The sequence below is a fragment of the Arachis hypogaea genome, chromosome 5 (assembly GCF_003086295.3).
Source record: "Arachis hypogaea cultivar Tifrunner chromosome 5, arahy.Tifrunner.gnm2.J5K5, whole genome shotgun sequence".
Taxonomy (NCBI): Eukaryota; Viridiplantae; Streptophyta; class Magnoliopsida; order Fabales; family Fabaceae; genus Arachis; species Arachis hypogaea.
The window spans coordinates 12,712,193-12,728,610 of record NC_092040.1 but is presented as its reverse complement, the minus strand read 5'-3'; the positions used below and the strand labels follow the sequence as shown (position 1 = coordinate 12,728,610).

Here is a 16,418-nt window from a genome sequence, read left to right as displayed (position 1 = left end):
GATGAGTGGCACAAAGAAAAAAATATTAGAGATAAAATTGAATTTGATTGGTCTTTTATTGTGGATGCTAATGGTCACTCTGGGGTATTTGGTGCTTACGGGATGAAAATTTTTGAAGTGTCACTATTCTTGAGCATAACTATCAACTGGTCCATCTCAGAGTCTCTGGGAATAATTATACTCCTTGGTTGTTATCTGCCTGTTATGGGAGTCTACAACGTGTTTCTAGGAGAACATTATGGAGCACGATCTCATCGTTGGCTCCGAGAACTACTCTTCCTTGGTGCCTTTTTGGAGATTTCAATGCCATTTTGTATGATCATGAATGACATGGTGGGTCGAGTAGAGTTAATGCTGGTGCTTGTAATGAGTTCCAAAGCTATGTGTCTGAGTATAGTCGGATTGATTTATGTTTTATTGGCTAGCCTTTTACTTGGAAGAGAGAAAATCTTATGGAAAGACTTGATAGAGGTTCGAGCAACCTAAATTGGCAATTTACCTTTCTTAAGGCTTTTCTGAAGCATCTTCCCCCTAAAGTCTGATCATTCTCCTATCTGTCTTAATATTGCTGCTAATCCTTCTCTTAATAGGGGACAGAGACTATTTAGGTTTCTTGCTGGTTGGCTACCCCCCCCCCCAATTTTAATAATTTGAAATAGAACTCGTGACACATAAAGGATTCTTGGTCTGAAAGGATTGTTAATTTCAGGCACTCTCTTAAGAATTGGAATATAAATATTTTTGGCAATATCTATAAAAGAAAAAGCAGAATTCTTAGAAGGTTACAGGGGATCACCAATAGCCTTTTTCACGCTAGTAACTCTTTTCTTGAAGACCTTTAAGTCCAGCTTTGGAAAGAGTATGAGAAAGTACTAGCCCAAGAAGAAATTCTATGATACCAGAAATTGAGATGCAAGTGGATAGAATTTGATGACAGGAATACAAAATATTTTCACGGCTCAACTATGTCAAGAGAAGGAAAAATAAGATCATCTCCCTTCTTGACATAGGGGGAAAATTTAATTACTGACAAAAGCATCTTGGAAGGTATGGCTCATGCTTTTTATTTAGATTTATATATGAACCACCTGCTCGATTATAATTTTGTTATTAGAAATGCTTTCTCTGACCTGAGTAATGATGATTGTTGTATTTTGGGGGAGAATTTTTCTATTTTGGGGATTAAAGAGGTTGTTTTTGCTATGTGGATTTTTAAAGCACTAGGGAGAGATGGCTTACAGGCTATTTTTTTTACTAAATCAGTGGGATAAGATAGCTTCGGACCTCTATACCCTTATACATCGTATTTTTGAAGAGCCTGGAAGAATGAAGGAAATTAATGAGATTCTTATCACTCTCATACCTAAAGTGAAACCTATCACTAGTTTGAAATAGATGAGACCGATCAGTTTGTGTAATGTTTCTTACAAAGTCGTTACCAAGGTGCTAGCGAATCATATTAGAAGCCTCATGGGAAAGTTAGTGAAGCTTATGCAGTGTAACTTTGTGCCGGACAGGCATAGCTCAGATAATATTATCATTGCCGAGGAAACATTCACTCGATAATGATGAAAAAGGGTCTGAAAGGGTGGATGGCCATCAAGATCGACTTGGAAAAGACTTATGACAGAATCAAATGGAGCTTTGTGAAGGACACTCTTGAAGATGTTGGACTACCTGATCATATTGTTAATCTTATCACGACATGCATATCCATGGTAAGAATGAGAATTTATGGAATGGTGAAGAACTTGATGGGTTTGTTCCCTTGAGGTATTCGTCAGGGAGATCTCTTCTCGCCCTACATCTTTGTCCTTTATATTGAGCGTCTATCACAACGTATTAGTACCGTTGTTAATCATGGCTTTTGGAAACCGATCAAGCTCAATAGAGAGGCTCCTGAGCTCTCGCATTTATGCATTGCGGATGACTTAATTTTGTTTGGGGATGCTAGTCTTAATCAATTCAACATTATTAATAAGTGTCTCCAAGCCTTTTGTGATAGTTCGGGGCAGAAAATCAGCAATAAGAAGACTCGTGTGTTTTTTCTCTAAGAATGTGGGTTTTCACGTGAGGACGGAGATAAGTGAAGCTCTGTAGTTTGCAAGGACAGACAACCTTGGGAAGTATCTGGGTGTTTCTCTTTTACACTCAAAGGTCTCGAAGCACACCTTTAATGACATCATCAACAAGCTCAACTCCAGGCTCAATTCTTGGAAAGCTTCTTCTTTGTCTCTTGTTGGAAGAATTATCCTGGTGAAATCTATTTTTACTTTTATTCCTACTTATACTATGTAAAAAAATGTTATTACCTATTTCTACTTGTAATGCAATTAACCATAAATGCTGGAGTTTTCATTGGGGTAATATGGAACAAACAAAAAAGGTTCATTTGATTAAATGGGATAAATTTTGTCAACCTAAGAAAGCTGGTGTCCTAGGAATTAGACATGCGCGCAAGATAAATTACGCATTCATGATGAAAGATGGTTGGGGCCTTGTTGAAAAAAAGAATTCTCCTTGGGCGAGAATCCCCCGATTGAAGTACAAAGCGGGGAGTGATATCATCCCAAACGTTGAGCGTAAGGCTATCTGCTCAAATATTTGGAAAGGAATTTCCAAGTCTTGGCCGGATATGAAGCTGAATTACATTTGGCGGATTAGCGACGCTTCTGAAATCAGATTTTGGGATCTTAACTGGGTTTTTAATCTGGGCAGGTTGGAACAATACGTTCCTCAGGTAAGCAATTCTTCGATTGATAATTCAAGATTATTGATGGACTTTCTTGACATTTTAGGTAATTGAGACCTAAATAAACTCAACCAATGGCTGACAAAGGATGTAGTTAAGAAGATTACTTCCATCTCCCCTCCCTCCCCTTGGAAGATGCCGGATCATGTGGCATGACCCTGTCAGCTGATGGATCTTTCAATCTGAAACAAGTTTACCTAGCCTTGTGCGACACCCCTCCTAACTCTTTTGGAACCTTCAACCAAATCTGGCGTTGGCACGTACCCGAACGCATTAGATTTTTCCTTTGTTTAGCGACAAATGATGCACTTTTAACCAATAAAGAAAGGCAACGACGACACATGCCAAATCATGTCATATGCTCCAATGCAACAATCAAACCGAATATGTGCTACATGTACTCAGAGATTGCAACTTTGCTTCCAAGATTTAAGAAGCTTTCTTGCCCCTAATATGGAGACGAAGTTTCTTTAGAAGTAACTTGCAGGAATGAATCAACTCCAATTCTCTAACTCTAGCAATTGGCAATGCCTTTTTGAGGTGGTAACGTCCTCCCTGTGGTTCTTCCAAAATAGGTTGATCTTCGAAGGAAGTAACACATCAGTTTCCTCCGCCCTTGTTCAAATCCGAATTCGTTGTGATAAATTTTTTATTAGATACTTAGAGTCTAAGGTGAGCCTTGATCGAAATATTTACTGAAAACCCCAATGAAGATACTTTCAAATTAAATGTAGATGGATCCTACATGGCGCGCCCATCAACAATGCTGCTTGCGGTGGGATTGTTAGAAATCACTTCGGAAGCTTTGTCAAATTTTTCTTACAATCTTAGAAGTTGTCCTATCATGCATGCGAAATTTTGGGGAATTAGTCATAACCTTTAGGTTGCTACTGTTCTAAATTTTTCTTGTATAATTGTGGAATCTGATTCCACAACAGCTCTAAAATTCATTACCCAAGGCTGTCCAATTAGATACCCAAGCTCCTCTCTCATTGAAGACATAAAGATACAAACGAACCGTATCCCTTATGTGTTCTGGACTCATGTTTCACATAAAGCAAACTTTGTGGTTGACCACTTAACAAAGATAACTGTTTCATGTGAAATTACTTCATGCATTGAAAATTAATTACAATACATTAACGTACACCACTAAACAAAACACACATATATATTATAGTCAATATAGTCTATAGATTTTGGGATGCTTTAATTTCAAGCTGTATTATTTGTATTTATTTTTGGCATAGAAAACTAGTTTAATTGTAAAAGTTTATTTTAGATGAGTTTCGTTAGGGTTTGTTTATTTATAATACAACGAAATTAAAATTAATATGATTTTAGAATTAATCTTTATTTGGAATGGATGAAAAAATAAATTGAATTAATTTATGAATCCTACATATTTACTTTAACAATAATAAAAAGATGCTGCCTCACATTGCGGTCAATCTCATTTTTTATGAAAGGACAACATATTTGAAAGTTGATTACCATTTAATTTAACAAAAAAATTCAAATTGAAGTGATGCAGGATAGTTAGTTGATATTTTTACAAAGTTGTTGTCTCTTCATCCCTTTTATCTCAACTTTTTAAAACTTGGTATTTTGGATATATTTTATCTTCTAGCTTTTGAAAACATATTAAATACATCTGCTATTTCAATCCAAAATAGAAGTAATAAGGTTTTCAATCAGAGCCCACACAAATCAATCTAACAATAATAAGAAAATGCTGACAACCGGCTAAAGCACCGAGTTACCATAATTAAATTTGTTTCTAGAAAAGTATTTGTGTATAGAATATGAGACAATATTTTTTTATTATTGTTAGATTGGACCATTTTGTGTGAACTGATTGAAAATCTTGTTACTTTTATTTTGGGTTAAAGTAGTAGATAAATTTAATAGATAATTTAATTTAGATTAAAATAATTTGGTGCTAAATATATATATAAGGTCATTTTTACTGTTTAAGTTATCGGTAATATATGTTACATGACTAAATTATTTTAGTAATTAAATTTAACCACGTTTATTTAATAATTTATTGGCACAATAAAAATAAGTTGAAAATTAAGGAAGGAAGAGACACATAAAAAGAAAAAAATATACTTGATTAAACTTAATTATAAAAATAATTTTTTAACCCAATATTTTTTTAATAAAAAAGTGATAAGTTTAAAAATAAAAATAGATGGTGGTGGTCTGGTAAAGGTGGCAATAGATAGGATATTATAGAATTTAGATCCAACCCTAATTTTATCCACGAGTTAAGAATATCCTAACTTTAAGTTTATCCATTTTTAGTTCACAGATATTCGATCTTATTCGTAGGTTACTAAAAAGATACAACATTATTATATAACTTGATAATAATTTAAAATAAAACAGATTTTTATATAAAAAATATTAAATTATCAATTAATATTTTTTTAGTGACTAAAAATCTTTTATATTTAATAAAAAATTTTTAGTTTAACATTTACTTAAAATATATTTTTATATAAATATATAAAACATATATATATATATATAAGGCACAAGTATTTTATCCGCTGGGAATCGAATTAAAAATCCTACCCAACTGAATTAGTTTGAATTAAATACCCATAATAAAGTACATGTAATGACTACTAAATCTGCCATCCACAAGGGAGAGGGGAAACTCCCATCCCCCACTCCCTCCAAATAATTTTTACACAAAGTTTTTAAATCTTTTAGTCCGACTCCTCCTAATTTTATTTTTTTTCCCTTTCTTAAGTTATATTTTTACATTTGCTCCTCCAAACAAAATATTTAGTTCTACCCCCTGACAACAGGAGTGGTTATTAGTAGTGGTAGAAAGTTGTATGATAAATAAAGAATAAAAAAATAAAATTATTATATTAATTTATAAATTAAATTATGTTTTATTTTACATAACTGATTATAAATAAATACAAAACTTCATTTTTCAATTCAAATAATTTCAATAAAATCAAATAAAATTAATTCCAAAAATATATTATTTCAAATATACTCTTAGGATAAAAAATAATATACATTTACTATTGGTCCGGCCGTTGGTTAAAGGTTTAGTTATAAAAAAAGTAGTCAGCGCATATCATACATAATAAACTAAAATAATAAGTGTATAATGGATGTTGAGACGTATTTTATAATCAGGTGAAAAGCTTCCCTATACTATATGTTACTGTAATTTTAAACTCAGAAATTGGAGGGAGTTAATAATATTGCGTGCAGCTTTTTGAGAATTATAACTGGTAATTGGTATAAATAATTTAATATTATTTGTACATTAAAAAATAATTACAAAATTAGTCACTCATATTATAAAATAATATACATATATAATATTTAATCTAATAACTGATTTTTTTTACGTATTCACGGTATTTTTTATTTAACATGTATTATTTTCTTTGCCGGCTTTTAAAAGTTTATTAATTGAAGTCATCGTTGGTTAATCAATTGCAAGGGGCGGAACCGGCTGCATGAGTTGTTAGGGTTGCAATATTTAAATATTGGATAATATTATTTAATTTAAACGTTTAATTTAGCGTCTATTTTAGACGCAATTTTAAATCTAAAGAAAGGAAATAGTGAATAAATAGTTTTTACATATTGCTACATTATAAAAAATAGAAAAAATTTAGGTGCCAGCAATTTTTGTATTTTTTGGCCAGTATTTAACTATCAAAATAAAAGTGAGTGATCTATTAAATGTAATCTCACACTATTAAAAACTCTGACACAATTGATGGTTACAAAACACTAAAATTGCTGGCTCCTATCATTCTTCTAAAAAATAATTACTATTTTTATTGATTGAGAAAATAATTATTTAAAAATACAAATGTAATTTTATAATTGTATTAAATTTATATTATTAATTAGTGTATTAAAATTAAACTCTAAAATTATAGTTTATCCTATTTAATAATTTTAAAACTTACAATAGGTCATCTTCCTATGCCCTTTAAGTTATGTTAAACAAGCATGGCTGTTATTTGGCCACGATGCCCTCGTGTGTATATATTATATTAGGGATATTAGTCCAAATCCTTTTAATTAACATGGTAAGCAGATACCCCATGCAATATAATGTCCAAATGCAAACCACAGAATGTGCCTTACAAGATATGAAGACGGTAAATTATATGTTTAAAAATTAGACTTGGGAAGTCCAAGTCAAGATATAGAGTGTCTCTCATGTTGCCTTTGTACGCTTATGATGATTAATTTGCCAACTATAATTGATTCTGACCTTTATATACCTTCGCATGTGGATAAGGGGTTTGTTTGACTCTTGATTCTTACATTTTTTTTAGAAAAGAGAAGAGGGAGCGGTGTTTGCCGTTTTGTTTGTATCACTGGAAAATAAAATTGATATGTAGTTATTTTTATATAAAATTTATAGTTATGACTCCTTAAATTTTAATTTTGTCAAATATATTAAATTATATAATAATTTTTAATTATTAATTTTATATAAAAATAATTATATGTGAATCTCTATCTTAATAAAATTATTTTTAGTATAATTTACTTAACAAAAATATTATGTGTATATTAAAATGTAGTCATTAAATTATTTATAATATATTTATGTATATATATATATTATTTAATTTATTTTTAATGTGTATTTTAAATTTTAATATATATATATTAAATTGGTTGCAGATTTAGTAATTAATTTTTGGTATATAACTAAGATGATCGTTTAGTTAAGAGTTAAGTATGATTTTGGTTTTTAAGATATAGGTCGAAAGTGTTTTTCGTTTTTAACTTTTTTTTTACATACAAAATGGTCCTTAAAGTTTAACTTAATTTTAAAATCATCTCTAAAATTTAATTTGATTTTTTTTTCTTTCTTTCTTCTTTCACAAGAATAGAAACATTTTTCTTCTCTTATTTATTTATTTTTATTTTATAATTTTTTTGTTATAAGTAATTTGGCTTAAATTTTTAAAATTTAAATAAAAAAAATTTAAAACTTGATTTTAAATTTTATAGACAATTTTATATAAAAAAATTAAAAACAAAAAGGATTTTAGGCCTAAACTTTTTAAGAAAAAAAATCGTAATTAATCCTTTAGTTAATCATAGGCGCGACATTTAGCTTGGAAAGCATATGATCTTGTGTATAGTTATAACAATCACAAACATACAAAAGATGTGACAACATCCAAGGTTGGCATTATTTTTTGCTAGCCATATGCTTCATTAAAATCCATGTTTTCATTGTTATACTCATAAAAAAATTGTTTATTTATTAAATAAAACGCATGCTTTTGGTAGTGTTCCAAATCTTGCACACCCTGTAGAATTAAAAATGATATACTTATCAAATTAGAAAATACTAAAACGTACAGGTTTTCAAAGAAGAAAAAAGAATACAAAACACAATTTAAATATGGACGATTAATCTAAAGATAAGACTTGTAAGCATTGTCAAGTAGAATTCTAATGGTATACGCGTTAGTTTTGTCCATTATTAATTTATTATCCCAAAAGGTACATATTTATTTGGAGTTTAATCGGGTACAGCTCACGATGAACCTGATGATGTTAGTTTCATCCTCTTAGTATTTTCCAAAAGTATAAAATTGTCGGTAATTATTTGATTGATTTGCCGGCATAAAGCGACATAAATAAATCTTACTGTACTAGAAAAATCTTCTACACTGAATATTTTTCTTTTAACAAGGTGTTTGCTACAGTACGATGATAAATTCATACGTACTGATACATTTAAAATATAGACAAATAATAATAAGGCACGTGGAATTTATTTTCCACATCAAAATTTGATTTTTTCTTTTTAAAATATATATTATATCACCACTTTTACTAATACACCCTTTTAATTAAATAAAAATAAAAAATATTTTTTGTTTAATTTTATAAAAAATCTTAAACATTCTTACTTTATTTAATTAGACAAAAATACCCTTTTAAATTAATCAAATTTTAGAATTCAGTTAATCTTAATTTTATAATTTCAAATAATTTAAACAACAAAATAAAAACATAAAAAAACTAAAAATCAATCGTTCTTTATCTTCTCCAATTTCCCTAATCATTCGTCCCCTCCCTCTGAAGCAAACATATCAAAAAAATAAAAAATCAATCGTTCTTCATCCTCTCCAATTCCCCTAATCATTCTTGCCCCCTTCTGAAGCAAAGCATTGAAAGTCCCAAACCAAAACGGCAAAACCCTAGTCCTAGGTTCTTTGCCGCGGCCGTCCCCAGGTTCTTAGCGCTTCCGCTTCTTCCTCTTCCCCCTTTCCGGAACCTAGGTAGCTCGGCACGTCGTCCTCATCCTCGCCGGCTTCTCTGTCCGTGGCTTGGACCAACTCGCCTTCGGGTCACCGCTTGCCATCGTCTCTGCTCTCGCCGTCATCTCGCCGGTTGCTGCCGTGTCTCTGTTGAAGGTTAGTGGCCCTGCTCTCACAAAAAATACATGTTTCAAAGAAACTATTGGTAAAAGGCATTTCGGTTATAGAGATTGCGATGCTTTTCATGATGCAGGTATATATATCTTGGGTATTCGACAGTGAAGTAGAAGCTGCAAGGTCCTAGTGACACATGAATTACATTATACCTGCACTGAATTTATTACCCTGAATTTTCAACCTCACTAGGGCTCCAATCCAATACGTGTATCCCTTTTGATTTTCTGAAATTCAGAGCTTATGACAATGCTGCTATCAAATGCAATGGAAGGGAAGCAGTGACTAACTTTGAGCCAAGTACATATGAAGGGGAGATGAAATCTCCAGCCATCAATGAAGGTATAACAATGATCTATTTTGCTCTTCTTAATGTACAAGTGACTATGTCACTGTAAAATTGAATTTGTGTTTGTTTTCTACAGGTGGCATTCATAATCTTGAACTTAATTTGAGCATAGCAACTCCAGGACATGGTCTGAAAGAAAATAGGGGGCAACTCCAGTTCTCTGGGTCCCTTACAGCATGCATGCTAGAAGAACAATGGTATAGTTGAACATCAAATCTACATTTTTTTAAGGTTCATTCAAAATTATGCTTTCACAAGCCTTCATTCAAATATGGCTTTCTCTTTTTGAAGGTTTGTTGTATAGTTCTATTAATTCTTCACGTCTTTGTCCTACCTAGTGATCATAACATGTCAGGCTCTCTTCGTTTGCAGGTGAAAACCAATGTTAAAAAATAGTGACACATCTTCTAAAGAGACCATATCTGATGATAACCGTTCCAGCTTATAACAAATACCAATAAATATGTGTTTGATGTGGATAACCTTATTTAATTTATGCTCTTAGCTGTAGAAAAAGGTTGTAGAAAAATGTTCCAAATTATAGATCAGTAATTTGTAAAAATGTAAAGGATCATGTGGACCTTATGCTAAGTGAATGTTGTTTTTCTTATTTTAATTGAAATTCTCAAGGCTTCCTAAGCTTCAAATGCTTAAAATTTACCAATGGGAGAAAAAGAGAATGGAAACTGCTTCATAGCCAGAGAATTTATCAGAATATTCCAGAACTATTTACCACATGTGATAGGAGCAGTTCTAATATTTTAACAACATATGTGATAAGTCGAGTCTCTAGCCTTGCTAAAAAATTTTGAAAAAAAATTCTCTGTCATAACCAAATACATATACAACTAAAGGGTTTCCTCTATAATGTAGTCAACATTTTCATGAACAAATATCTGGGGTGTCAATCAGGCATTTTAGAAGGATGTGGACTCCATTTGTAGGGATAGTAAAATGCTTTCCTCGCCAGATTCTTGAATTGGTCCCCTGGTGGTGTGGTTAGGTGATCCACCATCTTCCGGTGAGATGCGGTCAAGGTCGATAACTACGGAATTCTGTGCTGTTCTCAATGCTTCTAGTTCTGCTGAAACTTCTTTTATGGTTGATCTTTTTTTTCCACTGAATCTCAAACATCTCATTGCAAGATTTGCAATGGCAAGAATGTGACCTTCCCTTGCTTCCTTAAGCACTTTGGCATCCAGAATTTTAGAAAGCTGGTTCTCCTTTATCAGAAAAATTAATTCTGCTATCAGATTCTAACCTTTATTTTCTAATCATATGTGTCATTGTTATGTTAATGCATGGGTATATATATATACATTACCAATGTTTCTTTTCCTTTTGTTCTCCTAATGTCTTCGGCCTAGTATTCTTTTTTTTTTTCTTTTAAATAATAATAATAATAATAATAATAATAATAATAATAATAATAATAATAAATTTAAATTTTTGTCTATCAAAATAATTTCTAATAAATAATCCAAACTAATAGAATAAGTCATAATTAAATTAAACTTTAATAATTATAAAATTTTATTTTATTATTTTTGATAAAATAATTTTTTAAAAAAATAAAATTTCAACAAATATAATGATTCATAAATAATTAATTATTTAATTTTAGTCACAAAAAAATTAATTATTTAATTTTTAAAAATCTGGGTGTTACACAACTTGACTATTACAGTTTTTCGTGAAGAGCTAATTCTTAAATGCTTAAATTTACCTCTGCTCTTCATTATATACATTAACAATCTTCCAATGAACCTCATTCTACATGACTTTCAATGTTTAGTACAAAGCATAAATGTTAGAAACAGAACGTGGTTAAGAACTTGTTTGTGAGAAACTAAACTTCATATATTACATTTTCAGTAGTTACATATACAAAAACAATAGCAAGAAGGTATAATATCATTTACTATAAATGGAATTGTAATTCTCTGCGAAAGCTATTTCCTAGGATTTTAGTTTCCAATTCCATGTATAATCATGCTTTGGTCAAACATAAAACTACTCTAACAATTGTATGCAACCTAGATTGTCATGACTACCATTCTTGTTTAGTTATGCAGGCTTGCTTGAGCTAGGCTTGTGTATACTCTTCAATTAAGTTCATAAGTGCCAGTTTAGTTGAAACTGCAGGCTATTATATATTTAAAAAATTTGAGGATGTTTTGTGGAATTGGCAAATCAATAGTTATATCCATTGATAAAATGGTCTCTTGTTTTCATTCTCCTATTGCACTAGCAGCATACTTGTTTCTACTTGCCATTATTAGTTGCAAACTTGTTTGTTATAGTTTGGATCTTTCTCATTCATTTTGGTATATGCATAGGGTAAAAAAAAAGGGTCACCAGCCAACTTCATAATAAATCACTACTTTCTATGATTTGTTACCAATCTTATCTCTATAATTTTAAATTGTTTAATATAAGTTATACTTTCTGTTTTTTATCAGCTTGTTTTCACATTATTTTTGTATTTGTTTCTTTCTTCATATGAATTGAACAGTAAAATTGAACAAAGCTACATTAAGTATGGACATGCAGCTTAAGTGTGATTGGATTTGAAAAGAAAAAAGAAATCAAAATTATTTGTAAATCTTAAGTTCAATGAAATGATGAATCTTGCATTGACATTGCAAATGCATGATAGAAGTTCTGGCCAACTGATTCATGGGTCACAATGAATATACCTATTGAATTTGTTATCAAATTCTAGGCTCTAAAGGCTGTAACAAGAAGTTTATTTGAATCATTAGTAGACGAATATGATAAAGTCAAACAGCACTGATTGACTTGATTAAGAGAAGTTAGAGGCCTTTGGTTTACATCAAACTTGAAACATAATTCTGCATCTTGAGTTCCACAACACTGCATATGGCACAAGCTATCTAGAAATCTGAACATTGCATTGCTTGAGGTGTGCCATTTGAAATGGCTATGATAACTTTGATGTAGCTAATATTATGTTATGCAGCCAAAAATGTAAGATGGTTTGAATTCGTCTTTTCAAGCTTTTGAAATGGCTATTTAAAGGAGAGATCATTAGAGCTTTAATTAAACAATGTATGCAGCTAGTGAATAACTTAAAGAAGTGACATAGCTGAAGGTTGTTTCCTTTTATGTAATCCCACATTCTTTTTATAACCTCAGCTCTTGATAACTCACTTTCTCCAGTACCAAGAAAATTTACAAGGGCATCAGATAGTTAAATAGGTGCAAGAAAACCTGATTTCTCCCCTTCTGACGTTTTTACTTTTTCTTTGGTTCCTCTGATTCTTTCAGAGTAGGTAAAGGATGCTGTGAACATGCTATTTTCATATAAAACTTGTAGCAACAAGTATAGCAACACGAAAACCACTACCACATACCATGAGTTACCCCCAAGTTGGAGATATTAATAAGACAATTTTACAGATGCTATATATGAACTTCAAATAGCATAGAGAACCCAGTTTTTTTTTTCACCAAATAATTATGTCATTTTCTGACCCCTAAATTAAATGTTCATGTGACCTAAAAATAGTTCAAGAACAACACTATGATATCAGGAAAACAAAGAAAAATATATATTCCCCATAATAGATGATCTCATGAAATTTTGGATCAACTTCCACTGTCCACTGTAAATACAAGTCATAAAGAAAATTGTCATTTGAGCACAAACTAAAGTTTACAATTAACTTAGAACAAACTGTGAATAGATTTGGCAAACAACATTGTACTTATCAGCAATTACACCAGCAAAAGAACAATTGTGAGACTGTTATCAAGTTTCACTAGGATCTTGCAGCTTCTACTTCGCTGTCGAATAGCCCAAGATATATATACCTGCATCATGAAAAGCATCGCAATCTCTATAACTAAAACGCCTTTTACCAATGGTTTCTTTGAAACATGTATTTTATGTCAGAGCAGGGCCACTAACCTTCAACGGAGACACGATGGCAACCGGCAAGACGACGGCGAGAGCAGAGACGATGGCAAGCGGTGATCTGAAGGCGAGCTGGTCCAAGCCACGAACAGAGAAGCCAGCGAGGATGGGGACGACGTGCCGAGCAACCTGGGTTCTGGAAAGGGGGAAGAGGAAGAAGCGGAAGCGCTTAGAACCTGGGGACGGCCGTGGCAAAGAAACTAGGGCTAGGGTTTTGTCGTTTTGGTTTGGAACTTTCAATGCTTTGCTTTAGAAGGGGGTAAGAATGATTAGGGGAATTGAAGAAGATGAAGAACGATTGATTTTTTATTTTCAGAGGGAGGGGAGGAATGATTAGAAAAATTGGAGAAGATAAAGAACGATTGATTTTTAGTTTTTTTTATATTTTTATTTTGTTGTTTAAATTATTTGAAACTATAAAATTAGGATTAATTGAATTCTAAAATTTGATTAATTTAAAAGGGTATTTTTGTCTAATCAAATAAAATAAGGATGTTTAAGACTTTTTATAAAATTAAACAAAAAATATTTTTTATTTTTATTTAATTAAAAGGATGTATTAGTAAAAATGGTGATATAATATATATTTTAAAAATAAAAAATCAAATGCTGATGTGGAAAATAAATTTCACGTGCCTTATTATTACATGTCCATATTTTAAATATATTAGTACGTATAAATTTATCATCGTACCGTAGCAAACACAAAGAAAAAATTAGGAAAGAATGAATGGATGCGGCAGGTTTGGGAAAATAGAAGCAATGATGTGCGAACAAGTCAGATTAGTTTTGTGGATTTTCCAAAAAAAAGGCATTAATTACGTGCAGCAAGAGCATCATTAAGGGTAACGTTAGGTAGCTAAAAAATAATTGCAATATAAAAATGTCATATAAAAATTGCTATTCTCTTGATAAGCAAGTGATATACACCTCCTTATCACTTATCCTCTTTATCACCTATCATTTTGATGCATATTTAGAGTTGGTGGACGAAATTGTGATCACTTGTTCTTTCCATTTGTGGGATGTTTACTCTGATGACATTGTTTATTTTCACAACTCCGTTCAACTAACCAGCAAGTGTACTGGGTCGTCCAAGTAATAAACCTTACGTGAGTAAGGGTCGAATCCACAGAGATTGTTGGTATGAAGCAAGCTATGGTCACCTTGTAAATCTCAGTCAGGCAGATTTAAAATTGTTTATGGGTTTTCGAAAAATGCAAGTTAAGGAAATAAACAATAAAAGGGATAGAACACTTATGCAGATTCATTGGTGGGAATTTCAGATAAGCGGATGGAGATGCTGTAGAGCTCTCGGACGCCTGCTCTCCTACTCCTTCTACTCAATCCTTCTTACTCCTTTCCATGGCAAGCTTTGTATAGGGGTTCACCATCAACTGTGGCTACTTTCATTCCTCACGGGGAAATATCCTGTGCGGCTGTCACTCGCACAGCTAACCAGTCTGGAGGCATCACCCATGGCTGATGGCTACATCCCATCCTCGCAGTGAAAACTATGCTAACGCACTCTGTCACAGTACGGCTAATCACCGGTTGGTTCCCGCTCCTACTGGAATAGAATCCCTCTTTTGCGTCTGTCACCAACGCCCAGCAGGTTAAAGTTTGAAGCACGTCACGGTCACTCATTACCGGAATCCTACTCGGAACACCACAGACAAGGTGGACTTTCCGGATTCCCAGGATCCTACTCGGAATACCACAGACAAGGTGAGACTTTCCGGATCCTCATAAATGCCGCCATCTATCTAGCTTATACCACGAAGATTCTGTTGGGGAATCTAAGAGATACGCATTCAAGCTCTGTTGCATGTAGAACGTAAGTGGTTGTCAATCACGCGCGTTCATAAGTGAGAATGATAATGAGGGTAATCTGACTCATAACATTCATCATGTTCTTGGGTACGAATGGATATCTTGGAATAAGAATAAAAGAGATTTGAATAAAAGAAGATAGAATTTCATTAATACTTGAGGTACAGCAGAGCTCCACACCCTTAATCTATGGTGTGCAGAAACTCCACCGTTGAAAATACATAAGCAAAAGAGGTTCAGGCATGGCCGAATGGCCAGCCCTCTCCATGATCAAGTGACCGAATAATGAAAGACTTAAAGTGGTCAAAAGATGTCTAATACAATAGATAAATGTCCTATATATACTAGACTAGCTTCTAGGGTTTACATGAGTAAGTAATTGATGCATAAATCCACTTTCGGGGCCCACTTGGTGTATGCTTGGGTTGAGCTTGATCATTCCACGAGTTAAGGCATTTCTTGGCGTCAAACTTCGGGTTATGACGTGTTTTGGGCGTTCAACTCCGGATAATGACGTTTTTCTGGCGTTTAACTCCAGACAGCAGCGTGTACTTGGCGTTTAACGCCAAGTTACGTCGTCATTCTTCGAATAAAGTATGAACTATTATATATTGCTGGAAAGCCCTGGATGTCTACTTTCCAACGCCGTTGAGATCGCGCCATTTGGAGTTCTGTAGCTCCAGAAAATCCATTTCGAGTGCAGGGAGGTCAGAATCCAACAGCATCAGCAGTCCTTTTGTCAGCCTTCTTCAGAGTTTTACTCAAATCCCTCAATTTCAGTCAGAATTTACCTGAAATCACAGAAAAACACACAAACTCATAGTAAAGTCCAGAAATGTGAATTTAACATAAAAACTAATGAAAACATCCCTAAAAGTAGCTCAAACTTACTAAAAACTATATGAAAACAATGCCAAAAAGCGTATAAATTATCCGCTCATCAAGAGTCATTAATGTTTATTCCAAAATCAATTTCAGTTTCTCACAAATCAAATCTCTAACATCTTTCAATCACATTATTATCCATTAAATGCAATAATTCTCTACAAAAATTATGAAAGTTAAATAATTAAAAAATTTTAA

The 16,418-nt window shown here is 32.4% G+C and overlaps 1 long non-coding RNA gene across 1 annotated transcript; it reads right to left on the bottom strand.

Annotated features, from left to right (window-relative positions):
* Window positions 1–13,115: 13,115 nt before the first annotated feature.
* Window positions 13,116–13,694, bottom strand: LOC112804118 (uncharacterized). Its single transcript, XR_003202740.3, has 2 exons — window positions 13,497–13,694; window positions 13,116–13,399 (listed from the first exon to the last, which is right to left on the bottom strand). It is a non-coding gene; the product is annotated as an uncharacterized lncRNA (long non-coding RNA).
* Window positions 13,695–16,418: the final 2,724 nt, after the last annotated feature.